This window comes from Oncorhynchus clarkii, chromosome 9, assembly GCF_045791955.1.
Source record: "Oncorhynchus clarkii lewisi isolate Uvic-CL-2024 chromosome 9, UVic_Ocla_1.0, whole genome shotgun sequence".
Classification (NCBI taxonomy): domain Eukaryota; kingdom Metazoa; phylum Chordata; class Actinopteri; order Salmoniformes; family Salmonidae; genus Oncorhynchus; species Oncorhynchus clarkii.
Window position 1 is genome coordinate 37,358,817 of NC_092155.1, and position 7,307 is coordinate 37,366,123.

General features: G+C 40.0%; 1 pseudogene; it reads left to right on the forward strand.

The window, feature by feature from the left end:
* The first annotated feature begins 1,018 nt into the window (after nt 1–1,018).
* On the forward strand, nt 1,019–6,105 carry LOC139417221 (mimecan-like; annotated as a pseudogene).
* The last annotated feature ends 1,202 nt before the right edge of the window (nt 6,106–7,307 follow it).

Here is a 7,307-nt window from a genome sequence, read left to right on the forward strand (position 1 = left end):
CAAGTAGGCACCTGGAAATGCAAATGCGCTACGCTAAATGCTAAATGTACTCGTCAAAACTCAAACGTTCATTAAAATACACATGCAGGGTATTGAATTAAAGCTACACTCGTTGTGAATCTAGCCAACAAGTCAGATTTTTAAAATGCTTTTCGGCAAAAGCATGAGAAGCTATTATCTGATAGCATGCAACACCCCCAATATACCTGAAGGGGACGTAAACAAAATAATTAGCGTAGCCGGCGCTACACAAAAACGCAGAAATAAAATATAAAACATTCATTACCTTTGATGATATTCTTTGTTGGCACTCCTATATGTCCCATAAACATCACAAATTGGTATTTTTCCCGATTAAATCCGTCCATGTATGCCCAAAATATCCATTTGTATAGCCTGTCTGTTTCAGGAAAAAAGCTCTCTTCCAACACGCAACGTCATTTAAAAAAATTATATACGTTGCCTATATTCTTTGACAAAACACTTCAACCTACTTTTGTAACCCAACTTTAGGTATTTGTAAACGTTAATAAGCGATCAAATTGATCACTGGGCGATCTGTATTCAATAGCAGCTACTCAAGAAAACAATGTCCATTTTTCAATCTTCCAAAATCGATTGTTGTAGGCTGGATGGAATGACGGATCTATTGGTAATGTCTCAAAGGATTTTTGTCAATGAAAATTACGTTTTTGGCGTGTGGAAGCTGTAGGAATTGCATCCGTGTCTATATTAAATTTGGTGTCCTTTAAACAATACATGAAAGGGGCGCATGGATACTTTTTTCAGCTTTCAGTGACCAGTTTTTCTTGCGCTTTTCGATGAAACACACGCTCTGTTATAGTCACAGCCGTGATTTAACCAGTTTTAGAAACTTCAGAGTGTTTACTATCCACACATACTAATCATATGCATATACTATATTCCTGGCATGAGTAGCAGGACGCTGAAATGTTGCGCGATTTTTAACAGAATGTTCGAAAAAGGAGGGGGTAGGATGAAGAGGTTAGACACAAAGATGAACCTGAGGACTTTCTTTTTCACCATCATTCTGGTGCCGTAGATGCTCTCTTCTGCAGCAAGAAATGGAAACATGGAAGCAAGGAAACCTAAGGTAATTTTTTAAGTGAATATCTTTTGTAAATGTTTGTACCAATTGTTTGATTATTTGATTTTGTTTAGGGTTTATGAACATGTTTTGGGGGGCAGGATCCCATACCTCTAAACTTTCTTAGCAGAATTTGTTCTACAATTTTGAAGCATATGAAAGTCCCATGTACAAGGTGCCAAACCCTATCCCTGCATAAATGATGACTCGACATAGAGTACATTTAGTTTGTGAAGACTATACCTTGGGAGTCTGAGAATACAAAAAACACTTGCTCAGCAGATGATCAAACTGTTTGTAAAACTTCATTGGTGTGAATTAAATTACCCAGCTTATGTCTTTCTTGTGATGTTATCTGGATAATTTTTTTCTAAACAATTCCACAGAAAGAGGTTGTGACCATCCCAGACTATGACACTACTGGAGACTCAGATACAAGCCCAGCAGCAGCTCCTAAAGAAGAGGGTGGTGAGTTTATTTACTCAAATTCAAGATGTTCACAACCACTTATTTATTAATACCATATGCTAGGTCTGACATATGCTACGTCTGACATATGACTTCTGACATTTGTCATAAGAAACCAGCTCCCTGGAATACAGAAAATACCCAAGCTCTGAAGCAAGCTTCCAGAAAATTGAAACGGAAATGGCGCCACACCAAACTCTAAGTCTTCCGACTAGCTTGGAAAGACAGTACCGTGCAGTATCAAAATTTATTTTTGATACTGTCGCAAAGCTAACTAAAAAGCATCATTCCCCAAGAGCGGATGGCTTTCACTTTAGCAGTAATAAAATCATGAACTTCTTTGAGGAAAAGATCATGATCATTAAAAGTTACGGACTCCTCTTTAAATCTGCTTATTCCTCCAAAGCTCTGTTGTCCTGAGTCTGCAAAGCTCTGCCAGGACCTAGGATCAAGAGAGACACTTAAGTGTTTTAGTACTATATCTCTTGACACAATGATGAAAATAATCATAGCCTCTAAACCTTCAAGCTGCATACTGGACCCTATTCCAATTAAACTACTGAAAGAGCTGCTTCCTGTGCTTGGCCCTCCTATGCTGAACATAATAAACGGCTCTCTATCCACCGGATGTGTACCAAACTCACTAAAAGTGGCAGTAATAAAGCCTCTCTTGAAAAAGCCAAACCTTGACCCAGAAAATATAAAAAACTATCAGCCTATATCGAATCTTCCATTCCTCTCAAAATATTTAGAAAAAGCTGTTGCGCAGCAACTCACTGCCTTCCTGAAGATAAACAATGTATACGAAATGTTTCAGTCTAGTTTTAGACCCCATCATAGCACTGAGACTGCACTTGTGAAGGTGGTTAATGACCTTTAATGGCGTCAGACCGAGGCTCTGCATCTGTCCTCGTGCTCCTAGACCTTAGTGCTGCTTTTGATACCATCGATCACCACATTCTTTTGGAGAGATTGGAAACTCAAATTGGTCTACACGGACACGTTCTGGCCTGGTTTAGATCTTATCTGTCGGAAAGATATCAGTTTGTCTTTGTGAATGGTTTGTCCTCTGACAAATCAACTGTAAATTTCGGTGTTCCTCAAGGTTCTGTTTTAGGACCACTATTGTTTTCACTATATATTTCACCTCTTGGGGATGTCATTCGAAAACATAATGTTAATTTTCACTGCTATGCGGATGACACACAGCTGTACATTTCAATGAAACAGGGTGAAGCCCCAGAAGAACCCAAGAGAAAATCTTTGGAGGGAGCTGAAAGTCCGTATTGCCCAGCAACAGCCCCGAAACCTGAAGGATCTGGAGAAGGTCTGTATGTAGGAGTGGGCCAAATTCCCTGCTGCAGTGTGTGCAAACCTGGTCAAGAACTACAGGAAACGTATGATCTCTGTAATTGCAAACAAAGGTTTCTGTACCAAATATTAAGTTCTGCTTTTCTGATGTATCAAATACTTATGTCATGTAATAAAATGCAAATTAATTACTTAAAAATCATACAATGTTATTTCTGGATTTTTGTACATTTTTTTAGATTCTGTCTCTCACAGTTGAAGTGTACATGCTTTGTAAGTAGGAAAACCTGCAAAATCGGCAGTGTATCAAATACTTGTTCTCCCCACTGTATATAACTAAATTTGATTTGATTTGATGAGCCATTCCTTTTTCCTTCAATTTGTGAATGCAGTAAAAAAAAACACATTACAGCAGGAATGTTACATCTTGTGTCCTGATGACTACCATGGAACAATCATATGTTAGGTTTCTATAAGAATGAAGAGAGATGAATACAGGGAGGGATTACTTGGCTGATTGATAGGAAAACTTGGAAGTCCTTTCTTAAGGAGAATGCATTTAAGGGACATGGCTATTTGTTTCAGAGCTGCCCACGTGCCTGCTGTGTGTACAGTGGGGCAAAAAAGTATTTAGTCAGCCACCAATTGTGCAAGTTCTCCCACTTAAAAAGATGAGAGAGGCCTGTAATTGTCATCATAGGTACACTTCTACTATGACAGACAAAATTAGAAAAGAAAATCCAGAAAATCACATTGTAGGATTTTTAATGAATTTATTTGCAAATTATGGTGGAAAATAAGTATTTGGTCACCTACAAACAAGCAAGATTTCTGTCTCTCACAGACCTGAAACATCTTCTTTAAGAGGCTCCTCTGTCCTCCACTCGTTACCTGTATTAATGGCACCTGTTTGAACTTGTTATCAGTATAAAAGACACCTGTTCACAACCTCAAACAGTCACACTCCAAACTCCACTATGGCCAAGACCAAAGAGCTGTCAAAGGACACCAGAAACAAAATTGTAGACCTGCACCAGGCTGGGAAGACTGAATCTGCAATAGGTAAGCAGCTTGGTTTGAAGGAAATGGAAGACATACAAGACCACTGATAATCTCCCTCGAGCTGGGGCTCCACGTAAGATCTCACCCCGTGGGGTCAAAATGATCACAAGAACGGTGAGCAAAAATCCAAGAACCACACGGGGTCCTAGTGAATGACCTGCAGAGAGCTGGGACCAAAGTAACTAAGCCTACCATCAGTAACACACTACGCCGCCAGGGACTCAAATCCTGCAGTGCCAGATGTGTCCCCCTGCTTAACCCAGTACATGTCCAGGCCCGTCTGAAGTTTGCTAGAGAGCATTTGGATGATCCAGAAGAAGATTGGGAGAATGTCATATGGTCAGATGAAACTAAAATAGAAAAACTCAACTCGTCATGTTTGGAGGACAAAGAATGCTGAGTTGCATCCAAAGAACATCATACCTACTGTGAAGCATGGGGGTGGAAACATCATGCTTTGGGGCTGTTTTTCTGCAAAGGGACCAGGACGACTGATGTGCGTAAAGGAAAGAATGAATGGGGCCATGTATCGTGAGATTTTGAGTGAAAACCTCCTTCCACCAGCAAGGACATTGAAGATGAAATGTGGCTGGGTCTTTCAGCATGACAATGATCCCAAACACACCGCCTGGGCAATGAAGGAGTGGCTTCGTAAGAAGCATTTCAAGGTCCTGGAGTGGCCTAGCCAGTCTCCAGATCTCAACCCCATAGAAAATCTTTGGAGGGAGTTGAAAGTCCGTGTTGTCCAGCAACAGCCCCAAAACATCACTGCTCTAGAGGAGATCTGCATGGAGGAATGGGACAAAATACCAGCAACAGTGTGTGAAAACCTTGTGAAGACTCACAGAAAACGTTTGACCTCTGTCATTGCCAACAAAGGGTATATAACAAAGTATTGAGATAAACTTTTGTTATTGACCAAATACTTATTTTCCACCATAATTTGCAAATAAATTCATTAAAAATCCTACAATGTGATTTTCTGGATTTTTTTTCTCATTTTGTCTGTCATAGTTGAAGTGTACCTTTGATGGAAATTACAGGCCTCTCTCATCTTTTTAAGTGGGAGAACTTGCACAATTGGTGGCTGACTAAATATTTTTTTGCCCCACTGTATGTCTAACTGGGTCGGTGTACTGTGAGGAGGTCTCCCCTGAGATGACAGCAGTTCCATCCCTGCCCAAGGAAACTGCCTATCTCCGCACGCTACAACAAAATGACCAAAACCACCATCAAAGACTATGCAGACATTGGTTAGTGGAACACTATCCCCTTATCTATTAGAGTAGCTTTGTAACACTGTGGACATTTCTTTGACCAAATTTAAGATGTTATTCACTTCTCACTTCCTTTTTCAGTGACCATCTCTAAAGTTGATGGTCTTTAACATTTTACAGCAACCTTGAGAAGAATCAATCTGACTGGGAACCTAATCTCTGAGATAGAAGATGGAGCTTTCTCAAAGCTTCCACTCCTTGAAGAGCACAATATCTCAGAGCTGGCCAAAATACCCATGTTACCTGCCAAACTCGTGTCCTTCAATGACAATTACAACCAACTTACAACCAAAGGTGTAAAATCAACTGCTTTTAAGGTAAGCCAGGAAGTCTGTCCAAGATCCTGGAGCAAACGTTCTTCTTACATACAGTAAAAATGTACAGTCTGAGTAATGGTTGCCTTGAATGTCAATATAATTTGAACAACAATTTCCATGGCAAACATTAATCTTACCTCAAATACCCTGCAGCATGTAAACATACAACAAACATATTTTCTCTGAAACTCACTAAAATGGCGTACCTCTACCTTGGCAATAACGAGCTGGAGACGACACCACTTCCAGAGAGTCTCCACATTGTGCACCTAAATGTCTGTTTACAACTATCCCTCCCACAGCAATAACATTTTGACAAATATGTATCTTTCACCTAACAACACATTTTAGATTATACATGCATGTGCAGGCAAATGCATAATTATGTAAAACAAAACAAAAAAGTCATTACATGCCAACATCTGTCTTCCAAGGCAACAATACTCAGTACATCAGAGCCAACATGGAGAAGGTGAGACTGGACAGCAACCCTCTAATGCTGGCCAAGCATCCCAACAGCTTTGTCTGCCTTAGGGCCCTGCCCATTGGACCGTACCACTGAACCAGTGGGATATAGAGGACCAAAATACTACAGTGAGTGGTTTCCTTGTGGCAAGGGCTAACTAATGTAATACACAGGTCAATAGATAATAGCGCAGCAGTGGCATGTAATATGAGAAATGTGTACCAGTATGCTACGATATATAGAGCAGATCCACGTAATATGAGAAATGTGTACCAGTATGTTATGATATATAGAGCATATCCTTGTAATATGAGAAATGTGGTTGTTTTGTAAGTTACAATTGAATGAGTCTCTTAGGTCGTCTTTGGTGTCCTCTTAGGTAGGCCAAGGGAGTTATCTTAAACGACATAACTATATGCACAATACTCTTTACACCATTTTTCCTCTGTTGTTTTATATTTCCAATAGCACATATGGATATTGTATCAATTGCATTCATCAACATCTTAAGTAATAATGGCTGATAAATGTACATAAAGTATACCTACAATTTGCACACACTATAAAAAACTATAATTTAATACGTATCTGTTAGCAGAAAATGTATTTTATTAACAAAAGGTTAAAAAAAATGTTTGCTTTACATAACTTTCTTGTTGCAGTTAACAGCACACTTCCTGTAATTCTGCACATTTTGCCATGGGGTGGATATAATTTTTGGTTGGTGGAGTGCTGGGAGATTCTGGAGTGCGCACCTGAGACAGAGTTTTCCAACACCATGGAAGTAAACATCAAATGATGGAGTTCTAGAAACTTTTAGAATCTATGCTAAGGCTCATTGAAACTGCGTGCCCCAACGCCCTATCCATAACAAGTAGACCATTAATATGAGTGAGTCACTAACCTATCATATAATGGAGATACCAATCCATGATTCCCTGAATAGGAAAATTATTTGAAAATAAGAGTGGTAGACGAGTTTGGTGTCCCATGGTAACCTGTTGGTTCTCTCTTTTACCCCTTTTTCTCCCCAATTTCGTGGTATCCAATTGGTAGTTAGAGTCTTGTCTCATCGTTGATGGGCCAATTGTGCGCCGCCCCATGGGTCTCCCGGTCACGGCCGGCAGCGACAGAGCTTGGACTCGAACCCAGAATCTCTAGTGGCACAGCTGCCTTAAACCACTGCGCCACTTGGGAGGCCCATCCTGTTGGTATTCAACGCTGTACAGGACCTGAGATAAAAGAACCAGAAAAAAAGAGGGAGAGAATATGACTCTTGAAAATAACATAGCCCTTGC